The sequence below is a fragment of the Ceratotherium simum genome, chromosome 31 (assembly GCF_057802395.1).
Source record: "Ceratotherium simum simum isolate JZ-2026a chromosome 31, ASM5780239v1, whole genome shotgun sequence".
In the NCBI taxonomy this organism is placed as follows: Eukaryota; Metazoa; Chordata; class Mammalia; order Perissodactyla; family Rhinocerotidae; genus Ceratotherium; species Ceratotherium simum.
Window position 1 is genome coordinate 13,914,183 of NC_141930.1, and position 15,047 is coordinate 13,929,229.

At 41.5% G+C, this 15,047-nt stretch overlaps 1 protein-coding gene across 1 annotated transcript in view; it reads left to right on the forward strand.

Annotated features, from left to right (window-relative positions):
- Positions 1 to 245: 245 nt before the first annotated feature.
- The window catches only part of C31H8orf89 (chromosome 31 C8orf89 homolog), a 51,984-nt gene continuing 37,182 nt past the window's right edge, over positions 246 to 15,047 (forward strand). The window contains exon 1 of the mRNA XM_087420359.1: positions 246 to 386. The gene's annotated coding sequence lies outside the window, so the exon portion shown is untranslated. The remainder of the gene's footprint in view (positions 387 to 15,047) is intronic.

A 15,047-nucleotide genomic window follows, 5' to 3' on the forward strand; every position in this document is an offset into this window, starting at 1 on the left:
TAACTGCGCCTTCCCCTGCGGACGGCGGCCCGGAAGCGGCGGACACCTAGCAACCGGCGCGCGTCGGGCGGGCCGGGCCGGGCTGAGCGGCGGGCGCGCCGCGCTCCCGAGCGTCGCCGGGCTGCCGGCCGCCGAGCATGTCCGCCCGGAGAGCGGCGCCCGTGCGAGCGCGCGGCCGTCCGGCCCGCCCCGCCGCCGCGGCCCGCTCCGCCCCGCGGCCGGGCTGGGCCGGGGCTCGGCTCGGCGCCGGGCCGCCGCTGGCTCCCGCGCTGTCCGCTGCCCCCGCTGAGCCCGCTGCCGGAGCCTCAGACCCGCGCGCCGCCGCCGCCGCCACGGGCCACGCGCGCCAAGGAGCCCCTCCCCTCCGCGGGCGAGCTGCGGGGACAGTGAGTGCGGGCGGCCGGTCCCCGGAGGAGCGCGGCCGAGGAGGAGCGGGGGGCCCGGACGGCCGGGGGGCCGCGCCGGGTCAGGCTGGAAGGGAGGTCGGGCCCCGAGGTCAGCTGGTCCAGCCCCCTCCCGAGAAGGGGCAGCTCTCCGAGTGAGGCTCATGGGTCACTCCAGGGAGTCTCTGGACACACTTCGGGGGGAGCTGGCGGGGCGGCCGGGTGGGCTGCCGGGCGGGGTGCGGGAAGGAGAGAGATGGGAGTGAACCCGGGAAAGAGGCCTGCCTGCCAGATCGGTGTCCTTTCGCACCGCTCACGTTCCCCTCTCCAGTGGACGTGCCTTACACGTTCGCCCCCCCGCCCCTCCCCGAACCTTACAGGGTCAGGGTCAGCCTCCCCGGGGTTTAACCTGAAGAGCGGGGAGAACGTGTTTCCTTTCTGCGGTTGACTGCCACTGTAATGCCCTTTCTTCCTCACTTGCACCCAGCCCTGTGGGCCAGGACTGGGGACGCTGACCGTCTGGATTAGAGAGCTCTGGCCCGGTTTTCATTGCCAATTTTGCTTTGTACCATTTCTGATTTACCTATGCTTTATGTATTACTTTTTTCACGAGGGCTTAAAAATACTAGAAAAGATTTGTGTAATGCAGGAAGTCTGTTCTAGTGTACCAGTCATTTTCCCCTACAACCTTTTTGGGTCATAAACATGAAAACTGTGGAGCCTCTGCAGACAAATGCAATTTTGCAACCATTTTCAGGGTATTGGACTCGCAGAAGCACAAGAATGTACATCGCTGATTGTGGGTTTAAATCTCTCATTACAATGGCATTTCTTCAAAAATGCTTCTGACATTTCGTTTTTAAGTTCTTACATTTTTGAAATTACATTATAATAGTTAGTACTTATTCAAACAGCACTGAAGTATGTAGAGTTAGAGGTGAAAGCCCTATTTACTTGGTAACACTTCTTAGAGTTAATTTAGTGTTTATCCTTCCATTCTTTTCTCATTAGTTATTTGATCATCAGTGAAATCATATAGGGATTCTTTTGAGAAATTACCTTTTTCACTTAAGAAGATATGGAGAATACCTCTCATATCAGTTTACTTAGGTCTGCGTTGCATATTTCATGATGCATCATGTAGATGTATGATTATATGGTATAGATGTATCATAATTTATGTAACCATTCCTCCTTAAGATTGGTTCCAATTTTTCCTTATTACAAGCAATGCACCAATGAACATTCTTACACATGGAAACAGTTCTATAAAGTGAATTCCTTGAAGCAGAATTGCTGGGTCAGATGTAGAATCTTGCCTTCCACAAAGTCTTTACTGATTTACATTTCCGTCAATAGGCTGTGGTGAGAAAAAAACCTGTGTTTACTGTCATTTAAAAGCAATTTAAACAATAGCTTCCACTTAGTGTTTATTACATGTCCAGCACTGTGCTGAACACTTTACGTGCATTTTAAAATTTAATCCTCACTAACCCTGTGAGAGTCAGTGTTATTTTCTTCATGACCCTATGGTTATGCAGCTATTGGAGGGCACAGTCAAGATTAGAATCCAGGTTCATTTTACTCCAATGCTTGTGTTCTTTGTCGGGTCTGAATTCCTGGTCTGTAATTGGCTGGGAATTGTGTTTCATCGGGTTGTTTGAGGATTAAATGAGATTGTGTATTTGGTCTTACAATATTGTTGGTGGTTCCTTTCTCTGCAAAATCCTGCAGAATTGGACATGGTCCAGTGCCTCCTACGATTCTGGTTCCTCTGGATCATCTGCCTCGCCAGTCACGTCTCTTCCTTCTCTTTGTCTTCTTACTTTTCGTCTATTTTAAGGGAATCTGGCTTCTTTCTATCTCTCAGATCTCTTTTGGCCACTTTAATCCGTCTCTGACCTTAATTCTTACCAGTAAATACATAACTCTTAAAATTTTCATCTCTCGACCAAACCTGTAATCCTCAATTCCCACAGCTTAGATACAGGGTAAGTATCTCCACCTGAATGTCCTATCTTCATTTTATCTAAAACTGGGCTCCTTGCTGCCCTCCACCCCCAGACTAGCACTTTATGTTTATTTAATTCGGGGTTCTATAATTTTCTTAGTCACCCTGGTTCACAGCCTCAGTCATCTTTGACTCCTTTTTCTTTGCTGAACCTCCTAAATTCAATGGTCAGGCTTGCATTCTCTCTGCTATTCTTTTAAGCACTCTAGACTATTATAGTAGCCTCTTACCTTGGCTCCAGTCTCTAAGATTAATCTTCCTAAAGCATAGCTGTGAATATGCCACCTCTCTGTTCAAAAACCTTCAGTGCCTTCTCATTGCTCAAAGAAGAAAGTACAAACCCCTTTGGCTGGCATTTGACTTTGCCTGTGATCTTGCCCCAATCTGTATGTCATTATTTCTCACAGTGCTGAACCCCTCTCTCTGTTCTCCATGGCACCTTTCCCATCTGTATCTTTTCCTGGAATGGCTCTATGCACATTTCTGCCTAAATTCTATTTATTTATTTTATTTATTTATTTTTTTTGTGAGGAAGATCAGCCTTGAGCTAACATCTGATGCCAACCCTTCTCTTTTTTTCGCTGAGGAAGGTTGGCCCTGAGCTAACATCCATGCCCATCTTCCTCCACTTTATATGGGACGCCGTCACAGCATGGCTTGACAAGTGGTGCATCGGTCCGCGCCCGGGATCCCAACCTGCAAACCCCGGACCACCGAAACAGAGCGCACGCTCTTAACTGCTTGCACCATCAGGCCAGCCCCTTAAATTCTATTTAAATATCATTTTCTAGTTTCTTCCAAGTCTTTTTTGAATTTCCATGTATAGGTAATATCACCCTCCTTTTAGCTCCTCTAATATGCTATATATAAATATATATCTCCATCCCCATCCCCGAAGGCTGTAATGTCACACTTAGCCTTATATTATAACAATGTGAGTGGCTACTGCCTTTCCTTTTGGACTGGAAATTCTTTGAAGGCAGAGTCTCTATTTATTTCATCTTTGTATTTGTCATGCACGTGGCGCAATGACTTGCACATAGTACATGCTCAGTGAATATGTTGGAGTAAGTGAGCTAATACATTGGGAATAAAAAATTGCATGTATTAGTGTATTGCTAGCTATAATTACAAACAGATCTCAACATTTTAGCAATGTAACATGTAGAAGTTTATTTCTTGCTCACATAACAATTCCAAGGCAAATTTTCCTGGTCAGCAGGCAGCTTTCTTCAGTTGGTAGTAGGACCATGGCTCTGCCATTCGTTAGACTTCACTATTGTCTGACTACAGCCAGCAGAAGGGGAAGGAGAAAGTACAGAGAAAGCAGACCTGCCTCTTAAAAGCTTCTTGCAGAAAGTGTTACGTGTTATATTCACTCCAATCACAGGGAAGTAGCCACTTCCTAGGAACAACTCTGTTCTCAGGAGGAACAAGAATCTCAGTAGACATTCAGCCTTCTCTGCCATAGTTAATTTCTGCTTATCAAAACTGGTGGGATTTAGCTTGATCATTCCTTGCTCAAAAACAAAAGCAGAACTCTCCTACTTCCCTAATCTGGTTAGATTAGCAAAGGCTCTGTTGTACTGCAGAATTTAAACATAGCTTTATCATTAATATTTATCATAATGAACTGTAATTGTTTACTTTGTCCCTCCCAGTAGACTGTACGTTTTTGTATCTTAATTGTTTTTGGATTTCACCTCCTAGCACGATGACTGACATTGTGGATAAGTAAATAACTAGCTTTCTCGATGAATGTACAACTTGCCTGTATGTTCACTTGATAATTATTTTAGTTTAAACAAAGCTAAAACCATCTGCTATTTGATATTTGAGTTATTTTCAGCCTTTTTTCTTTTCTATTGTAAAGGATATAGGATTGACATCCTTGAAGATAAATATTTCTATGTGTCAATGATTATTCCTTCAGGATAAGCTCCTGGAAGTGGAGTTGCTGGGTCAAAGCATATAAAATTATAAGGACATATATATTGCTAGATTGCTGTCTGGCACTATTGTACCAATTCACACACTGAAACCTTGTAAGAGTGCCTATTTCCTATACCTATTGGAGAAAGTCGTAGCTCATTATGTTATTTTGCTTTTATCTGAGTACTAGTGAAGATGAAATTTATTGACCATTTGTATTTTTTCTGTAATGAGTTATCTCTTCTTTAATAAATACTCTATAGGGTTTGCTTTCTTTTTGATTTTTAAGTATCTTTGTATATAAAAGAAATTAAATTCTTCAATTCTTTTTTTTTTTTTTTTGAGGAAGATTAGCCCTGAGCTAACATCTGTTGCCGATCCTTCTCTTTTTTGCTGAGGAAGATTCACCCTGGGCTGACATCAGTGCCCATCTTCCTCTACTTTATATGGGATGCCGCTTCAGCACAGCTTGACAAGTGGTGCGTAGGTCCGTGCCTGGGATCTGAACCTGCGAACCCCAGGCTGCCGAAACAGAGGGTGTGAACTTAACTGCTATGCCACCGGGCCGGCCCCCAAATTCCTCAATTCTTTATGTCACCGTTTGAAAAGTTATTCTGGGAACTTCTGGGCAGTGTGACAGAGTGAGCTCACATGGAAGGGATTCCATTCTGCTTCCATATATTTCAAATGCTGGGTAAAATATATTAAAATAATTTATGGATATGTGGCTGAGCTAGGAACCAAGAGAAGGAAATCCCCAGGTGCCAGAAAGGAAGGAATGTTCACATAGGAAGCCACTGTTGAGCATCTGCCGAAAGCTGAAAGTCACAAAGGAGTACTGTTCCAGTTACTATGACTGCATAACAAATTTCTCCAAAACTTAGGGGTGCAAAACAACCATTTATTGTGCTCATGGATTCTTTGGGTCAGGAATTCGGATAATACAGAGCAGGGACAGCTTGGCTCTGCTTCACGATGTCTGGGGTCTTGGATGGAAGGCTTGAAGGCCTGGGGCTGGAGTCACCTGCAGGCTCAATCACTCCTATGTCTGGTGGTTGATGCTGGCTGTGGACTGAGACTTTAGCTGTGGATGTCAGCTGGAACCTTTAAATGGTGGCCTCTTTCTGTCACCTAGATTCCTCAGAAAGTAGTGGCTGGGTTTCAAAGGTGAGTGGCCCGAGAGAGAGAGCCAGTAGAAATCATATCACATTTTATGACCTAACCTTGGAAATCACACAATGTCACTTCTACTGCATTTTATTTAGTGAGGAAGTTCGTTTCTGAGAGGGGAACACAGACCTCACCTCTTGGTGAAGGAGCGTCAACATCACATTGAAGGAAGAACATGTGAGAATGGATATGTATTAGTGCATCCCTTGAAACATAGAACCTGCCATTAAGTACCTTGACACAGAGATGGTAAGTAGAAAAATACCCGCCGTTGGCCTGAGGAGGCTGCAAGGAAGCTTGCCATCCATTTGAACTATTTAGGAAAAAAGTCAGCTGCTAAACATTAGAGCTTCATACCCTGTACCAGCTCAGGTCTGGGGTCTGAATTCACATTGCTGCATGGTTCAGGGACCACAATCCAAGAAATTGGCATATTAACTATCTGATACCTCTCAAACCCAGGGCCAGGCAGAGATCAATGGAAAGCATATACAGAGATGTATAGTGAAGTTTCCATAGCTCAGTGCACACTGGACTTCTGTAGACAGCAATCTCTCTAAAGATGAGCTCACAGGGCCGGCCCCGTGGCTTAGCGGTTAAGTGCGCGCGCTCCACTACTGGTGGCCCGGGTTCGGATCCCGGGCGTGCACCGACGCACCGCTTCTCCAACCATGCTGAGGCCGTGTCCTACATACAGCAACTAGAAGGATGTGCAGCTATGACATACAACTATCTACTGGGGCTTTGGGGGAAAAAAATAAATAAATAAAATTATAAAAAAAAATAAAAATAAAATAAAGATGAGCTCACAGTCAAAGATGACAAATCATATAAGGAACCACAAGGAAGGAGACTTGGCAGATGCAGCAAATGGAAGATTTGTACCACAAAATAGAAAATAATAGAACATCATGGAAAGAATTTAAATTTATAATATTGAAGGAGATGAAGGCATGGAAACCATAAGGCAAGAACAGGGCGATGTGAAAAAGAACAGGCGAGGTCTAGGGTGGCACACTCACCCTGAAAGGAGAAGAGGAAGAGAAGAAGAGGCATTGAGTTGAGAAGTACCTCCTGTACCCCAGGAATTCGTTGATTCTTGGCCTAAATAATAATTATGATGATTATGATAATAGTAACTATCATTTCTTTCTGTGTCTAAAGATACCTTACTGTAGTCTGAAGATTCTTGTTTGAGAATTAAAGCAGTGTACTAGGCATTTAGCTACGTGCTTTTCTTAAGTTACCTTTAAACTTCACAATAACCCTGTAAGTCAGAGATTATTAGTTCCCTAGGTAGGGCGACTGAGGCACAGAAAGCTTAACAAGAAAATTAATGTTTTTTTCCAGCTGGGAATGGGAAAGTAACAAAGGGCTTTGGGATGTGTAGGTGGATGGGGATGGTTGTAGAAGCCATTGCTGCGATTATTTCTTCATTTCCTAATTCATAGACTGGGAGTTTCTTAACTTAGGGAATGCTTAAATATAACTCCTCCTGTGAGCTGAATATTTAAACACAAATTGGCAAATTAACTGCTTATGAATTTTGGGAAATGGGAAATACTTATGTCCAGATAGGAATTTTACATATGGTTTTAAAATTTCTTTCTCTAATATTTTGCATGCTTCTTATTTTTAATTTTGTTCGAACTTAATACTTCTTTAATTCCTTTCCCTCATCCATCTCTCCTCCCCCCTAAAAAAAAGAGAATTTGATAAAATTAATAGCTATGTTTTTGCTCCATGTTGCGTACATGTTAGAGACAAACCATTTAACTTTCCTGAACCTCAGCTGTTTACTTCAAAACTTAGGGAATGAGGTCTCTTACAGGTCTATAGATCAGTGATTTCTGTGAGCCAGTCCTTTAATTCTCAAGTCAGAATCTCAATTCAGACAGCAGTAAGACTTTTTTTTTATAGATATCTAGCCCTGACTTTGAAAAAGTAGGGATTAGTAAATTTTCAATGACTTTCACTTGTTCCCTTCCTCATTTTTAGATTTTGGTTTGGAGATGGGGGACTATGGACAATTCCACTTCCAGGAATCTTCCATAAGATTGAATTTTTCCTTCAATGACTGAGGTTGTTTATAAAAACAAAAAATTTTTAAATAGTTGTTTTTCATTTCACTGAATGATCATGTTCCCCATCACTAAGAAATTAAAGACTTTCTTGCTGTTGTAGGTTCTTAATGAAGGTTCTTATACTAATGTAAGCAACTTTCCATTAACATCCTTGCATTGCTTCAGTGTGTTCACAGGCACCTCTTCTCAATACCTTCAAAAATATAGATAGATCTAACCAGATCTCTATTTTGAAGCCTCCTTTTATTACATTTAAATTTTTTTGTTCAAGCATTCTGCTTTTAAAGCAATATGCTTAAACTGCTGAGTAGTGCTGATCTTAGAAGAACAATATAGTAAACGCTAAAGCTTTTTGATGCTTACTCAGTTTCAGGTGCTGTAGTAAGTGGTTATATCGTGTGATCCTCTTAATGAGCCTGGTTGTTGATGTTGCCTCATTGAAGGAGGCAGACCGCAGTACCTGAGCCTACAGTCTAGAGGAACACTTCATAGATGATTATTTAAATCTACTTACATATATTACGTGCTCTGAAAGGTTGGATGGGTGGATGAATTTATCATGGGGCAGCCGAGGGTGCCTGGAAGGGTGTGTGGCCCACATTCACGGAAGGGGCTGTTGTGCTCTGCCACTGCTTACCATCAATGCTGATCATACTGTAATGATTGTTCAACTTTGTCCATTGTATTGGGCTTGGGAAAATTCTCTTATCACAGACTGTTGTTACAATGTGATTTATTTTAGTGGTATTTGACCTATAGTTCCCTGACAAGTTTTCATCTCACCTTAAATTTTAGGAGAGCAATGACTTATTGTCAGTTTTTTAGGGAGAATTGTGGTATAACAACCAAAAATCTGTCATACCCATGATCCCTTTTGCTCAAATTCTGATGGACCAGTGTTAAGTATATCATGTATTGTATTATCAGACGTGGAGGAACGGAATGACATGTTCTAATTTTTAAATAGATATTTTGCTTTAGTCAGCGTGGCAGCGACTGCTCAAGTTTTCTCTCAGTGTCTGTTCCCTCTTCTTTCTTAGTAAAAGGACCCCTGATTTTTAGCTGGTTACATAATGCCCAGAATAGACTATATTTTCCTTTTTCTTTTACAGCTTGCCATGGCCACGTGGCTAAGTTCTGACCAATGGGATGTAAGCAGAATGGTGTGTGTGACTTCTGGGAAGTGACTTTAAAGCAAGGAAGGATGCCTCTCTTTTCCCTTCCTTCTTCCTGTAAGCTGGAGTTCAGTTCTGTATTTTTTTAACTGGAAAACACCCAGCATAACCAAAAGTCGAAAGAGTCCTATAATAAAGTCCAATGTACCAGTCCCTCAGCTGCAACACGGCTTATCTTGTTTCATCTATATTCTCACCACTACCCTCCCCTCTTACACCCATTATACTGAAGCAAATCCCAGACACTGTATCATTTTATCCATAAATATTTCAGTATATATCTCTAAAGATGAGAATTCTTTTAAAAACTCAAACCACTGTTTTAAAAACAAAACCCACTATTACATCTTAAATTAGTGTTAAATCTTAAATATTAACCCACCTTAATATCTAGTCAGTGTTCACGTTTCCCTGATTGTCTCATAAAGTATCTTGTTTTTACAATTTATCCAAATGAAGTCCATACATTACAACTGTTTGCTGTGTCTCTTAAATCTCTCTTAATCCATAGATTATCCCTCCCACTTCTCGATTTATTTGTAACAATTTATTGGTTGAAAGAACCAGGTAACCTGTCCCAGGTCAAAACTCCACAATCTGATTTTGCTGATTGTACCCCCATGATGCCCTTTGATATGTTCCTTTGTCCCCTGTATTTCTTCTAAATTGGCAGTTAGATTTAAAGGCTTGATCAGAGTCAGGTTTGTTTGTTTGTGTGTGTGTTTGGCAAGAATACTTAATAGGTGTTGCTCCGTCAGGAGGTACATCCTGTCAAGTCTCCTTTTATGATCTGAGCTGCCATCGATGATCATTGGTGTATCCATCAGGGTTCTCCAGAGAAACAGAACTGGGGTGTATGGGTGTGTGGGGGGCTGTGTGTGTGTGTTTGTGTGTGTAAAGAGATTTATTTCAAGGAATTAGCTTATGTGATTGTGGGAGCTGACTGGCAGTCTGGAAACTCTCAGGCAGGAGTTGATGCTGCAGTCTTGAGGTAGTATTTCCTTCCTCAGGGAAAACTCAGTTTTGTTTTAAGGCCTTTCAACTGATTAGACAAAGTCCACCTAGATTTCTGAGTGTAATCTCTTTTACTTATAGTCAACTGACTGTAGATGTTCACCATATGTACAAAATACCTTCACAGCAACACCTAGATTAGTGTTTAATTGACTAGCTAGGTACTAGAGCCTAACCAAGTTGACGTGTAAAATTAACCATCACAATTGCCAAGATCCATTAATTAATTAAGGTTTGCAAAATTGTGATATTTTAATACTATCATTCTTTCATTTATTAGCTGGGATACTCTGTGAAGAGAAACTTCTCCATCATCGTGCATTTAGATAAATACTTGATTCTTTCCTTATATATACTGGGTTTGAAATCAAGTTGATTCTTTAATACCTTACAAAGATGATCAGTGAGGTGGGTTTTTTTTTTTTTTGAAAGTATCATTGTGCATTTATGTATTATATATATTTAATGTATTTCAATTCATTGCAGTTGATATTCTTATTATAATGTTTATACTCTCATCTGTGGTCAGTTGGAGGCTCTTCAAGTTGGTGAATACTATGATTGTAGTTGTCTTTTATAAATTCCTAGATTTCTAGAATAATAATATATTCTAGGCTCATCTTGTACATTTCCTGCCACAGACCTGGAATCAACTATTTCTTCAAGGGGCCCTAGTTGTTTTTTGTTTTTAAGTCAGGAATGGGACCACAATCTAGTTATTAGGTTCAGTGGACAGAGCTAGGAAACAATTTTTTTTTTTGTGAGGAAGATTAGCCCTGAGCTAACATCTGTGCCAGTCGTCCTCTATTTTGTATGTGGGTTGCTGCCTCAGCATGGCTGATTAGTGGTATATGTCTGCGCCTGGGATCCACACGAGTGGAGAATGCTGAACTTAACCGCTACGACACGGGGCTGGCCTCCAGATTCATTTTTTTTTAAGACAAAAGTCTTATACTGGGGGCTGGCCTGGTGACGTAGTGGTTAAGTTCACACGCTCTGCTTCAGCAGTCCAGGGTTCGTGAGTTCGAATCCCGGGTGCAGACCTACACACTGCTCATCAAGCCATGCTGTGGTGGTGTCCCACATACAAAAAATAGAGGAAGACTGGCACAGGTGTTAGCTCAGGGAAATCTTCCTCAAGCAAAAAGAGGAAGATTGGCAACAGATGTTAGCTCAGGGCCAATCCTCCTCACCACCACTACCAACAAAAAAAGTCTTATACTTCCAATTCATATTTGGGACTTTGGGGTTTTTACTTAATCTTATTGATGTTAAATCTGTATCTTTTTGTCTCACACTGAAAGTCCTTGTTCCCATCAGCACCAATATAAATGTTCATTTACTCAGTCATCTTGAACTATGAAGTAGACGCTGTATGTTCAGTGTGGTGGAACGGTAGGATAGAAGTAGCCTAGGTCCCTAATACCTTGGCACCAGCCCTGGGATATCCTTCCAGGCTTGTATTTGAGGGAAAATCTTATTGTTTAAGCCACTTATTTTGGATTTTCCGTCATTTGAAGCCAAAATAATACAGGGAGCTACCATGGATTTCCAATTTTTAAAGGATTAGTATATGGTAAATGCATTTGATACTAAAATCTTACTGAACTTAGTGGTGTCTTTGATACAGAAGACTTTTCAGAGTCTTCCCGTCAAATATTACTTTGAATATCAACAGTTATTATTATAATATGGAATTGTGGAGGTCTCAGTTATAGCTATATTATCCTTTTTTGTATTTTAGAAATTGGTTTGGAGGCAGTGAATAAATTTTATGTCTGCTTGTTTAAGTGGCATTGTTTTCTTTTTAATTGTCTCCAACACATATTTTATATTGGCTATGATATATTGTTATGTGTTAGATTGTGTCCCTCTTAAATTCGTATGTTGAAGTCCTAAACCCAACCTTGGAATGTGACCTTATTTGGAGATAGAATCTTTGCAGAGGTAATCAAGTTAGATGAGGTTATTATAGTGGGCCTAATCTAATATGACCAGTGTTCTTATAAATAGGGGAATTTTGGGCACAGAGATGTACAGAGGGAAGACAATGTGAAGACATAGGGAGAAGACAGTCATCTGCAAGCCAAGGAGAGAGGCCTGGAACAGATCCTTCACTCACAGCCCGGAGAAGGAACCAACCTGTCAACACCTTGATTTTGAATTTCTAGCCTCCAGAACTGTGAGACAATAAATTTCTGTTATTTAAGCCACCCGGGTCTGTGGCACTTTGTTATGGTAGCCCTAACAAACTAATATATAGTTATTGTATTTTTGTGATGTTTCCTTATTCTGTCTGCTATTGTTTAATAGAAACAGTTTATTTTTTATCTTTGATTTTAAAAAGCAGATGTTCTTGATTCTCATTCTCTCATCTACCCCAGGAGAATGTTTAATCAATTATTTTCCTCTCTTGTATTTTCAGTCTCTCTCTTTTAGTTATCTTCATCCTCAAAAGACTATACTCATGCTCAAGAGTCTCTCTTGTTGAAATATAGCTCTTTTGACATTATGCTTCTCTCTAATGAAATTGTTCCTCACTTCCTTTTTCTTAAAACTTTAGTTTTTATTGGAACCCTTTTGTTGGTTCTTCTATCTCTTTAACCATTCCTTTTCAGTCTTCTTTGTGGTCGACCTATACTCCGGCTATCCCTCAAATATTGGTGCCCTTGGGCTTGTTCTTATTCTTCTTTTCACTTACACACTGCACTCATCCTGGACAGCCTTCGCTATTCTCAAGGCTTTAACTATGCTGATGACTACCAAATCTGTATCTCTTGGTTAAACCCACTCCCACCTCTGGGCATCCCCTTCTGTGAATGTCACACTGGCATCTCAAACTTGTTTTATCCACAACTGAATCTCTCTTCTCACTCAGACTGGTTCCTCATCTTCTCTTCCCAACATTGTGAATCCCACCAGTCATCCACAGTTCCCAGGCCTCTAATGCTACTTCGTTAACCTCCATCCAGCTTGTCTCTCATCTGCTTTTTCCTTGGTTTGGGCCCTCACTACCATTCACCTAGATGATTGCATTAGTTTCCTAAGTGGCCTCCTTGTTCCCGTCTGTCTTCCAATATTGCTAAAGTTAAAGCAATATTTTGAAATCTTGGTTCTAATCCTTCAACAGCTCCTATTACTTATAGCTGTGGTCTCCAAAATAGGGTGCATGAGCCTCAAGATATGATACGTTGGGAAAGAAAATAGAATTCCCATTACATATATATTTTAAATTTGAGAAATTGCCCCTAGCATGACACCTAGTAAGTACTCAACAGGTGCTTGTTGAATGAATTAGGGCGGAGGCTGGCAAACTTTATAAAATACAGTAAATATTTTAGGCTTTGTGATCCATAGAGTCTCTGTTGCAACTACTTGGCTCTGCTCTTGTAGGCCAAAGGAAGCTATAGAAAATATGTAAACAAATAGGCACTTGTTTCTGTGTTCCAGTGCAAATTTATTTACTAAACAAGTGTCAGGCTGGATGTGTCCTGGGGACAGTAGCTTGCTAACCCCTGAATTAGAGTATGGGGGAGGGGAAACTGTCTAGTGACAAGATTGCAAAGATAGGTCCGGGAGCAGTTCCTGGACAGTGCTGTATGCAGAAATAGACTTGGCAAAATAGAGTTTGGAGTTTTATCCAGAGACCAGTGTCAGAGACAGATATTAAATACTCGCATATGAATACATGATTATAAACTATGATACATGCTATGCAGAAAATGACAGGATGCTATTATCATACAGCAGAAAGCCCTGACTTATTCTTGGGGATTAGGAAAGGATTCCCTGAAAAAATGTCATTTGAGTTGATATCTGAAAGATAAGAAGGAGTTAATTAGGCAAAGGATAAAAGAAGATGTTCCATATGTCCAAAGGCCCTGAGGTAGAAGAGAGCTTGCCCTACCTCCCAACTCCCACCTGAAATTAAAGAAGGATAGTGTGGCCGGTGTAAAGCAAGGGGGAGACAAGGATGAGAAGGTGGTGGGGGACAGAAGCCACGCCAGTCAGTATCTTGTTTGCCACGTTAAGGATTTTGGTCTTTAACCCAAGAACGGTGGAAAGCCCCTGAGGGTTTTGAGCAGCTGAGTGACACGATGAGATCTGCTTTGTTGAAAGATCGCTATGACTACAGTGTGGCAAATGGGTTAATTAGAAGGGGTAAGGTAGAAAGCAGGGGATACTCCAGCGACTTCTCCTGCACTGGTTCAGGGGTGCTGGAGAAATTTCCTATAGGAGTATGTTATGTCGTGTGTGAACATCTTCAAGTTAGATGTTATCAGTATTCACTAGAACCATATATAATATATAACATCCATAAATTCACCTCTGTGAACCACCTAAGGTGCTTGCTGAGAATGACATCAGATTAAAATGTGAAGCGTAAATTTTTAAACATAGTGAATAGCGTCCACATTATCATCTAAGTAAGAACATCTGAGGTCCCGGAGTACATATCTGGGAGTCTCAGATTAGACAAAGTGCGCATTGGTGAAGACCCAAGGGGAAGATCGACTCCCTAACTAGGGCAAAGGGTCCAGCACCTGGAATAAATACTCTAGTATTCTGGCTGTCGTTTTCTGTGTCATGATGACTCCCCAGTTGAGTGGATAAAAACTTGGAGCAAGCTACCCTAAGATAGAAGATCTTCATGGATTTCTTCCATCTTAGAATTCCGTGAGGAACTGTCCAGCGCGTCCACGCATCTGCCGAAAAGCCCAGAAGGCTGTTTGCCAACTCCATAGTGATAACAGCTGAGCCAAGAGCTGGCCGAAAGGTTTTAGCTCTTCTACTTCCCCTTCCTCTATTTCCTTTCTCTTCTCCAGGTGACTGGAGATATAAAAAAACAAAAGTTAAGGTACCTTCATTAGGATTTTGAAATTTGAGTTTTAGCCTGGGGACTTTGAGTGGATTTAAGGAGAGCAGTTAAAAACCTAATACAGCAATCCAGGAAGGTGATGAGGGTGGCTTGGACTAGGGTGGAGATTCAGAGAAGTGGGCAGATTAAGAGATACTCAGGCAGTAAGACCAACAGGTCTGGTTGAACAACTAGATTTAGGAGCAAGAGAGGTAATCATTGTTGGCTACTAGGTTTCTACCTTGTGCAACTGGAGGATGGCGATGTCATTACTGTGTTAGGGAATACTGAAGAAAACAGACTTTGATGGGGAAACATGAGATATCCAAGTGAAGATATCTAATAAGCAGTTATTTATATGTGCCTATTGCTCAGAAGAGAGGCCTGAAGATACAGATTTAGGATTCTTTGAAGAATGTC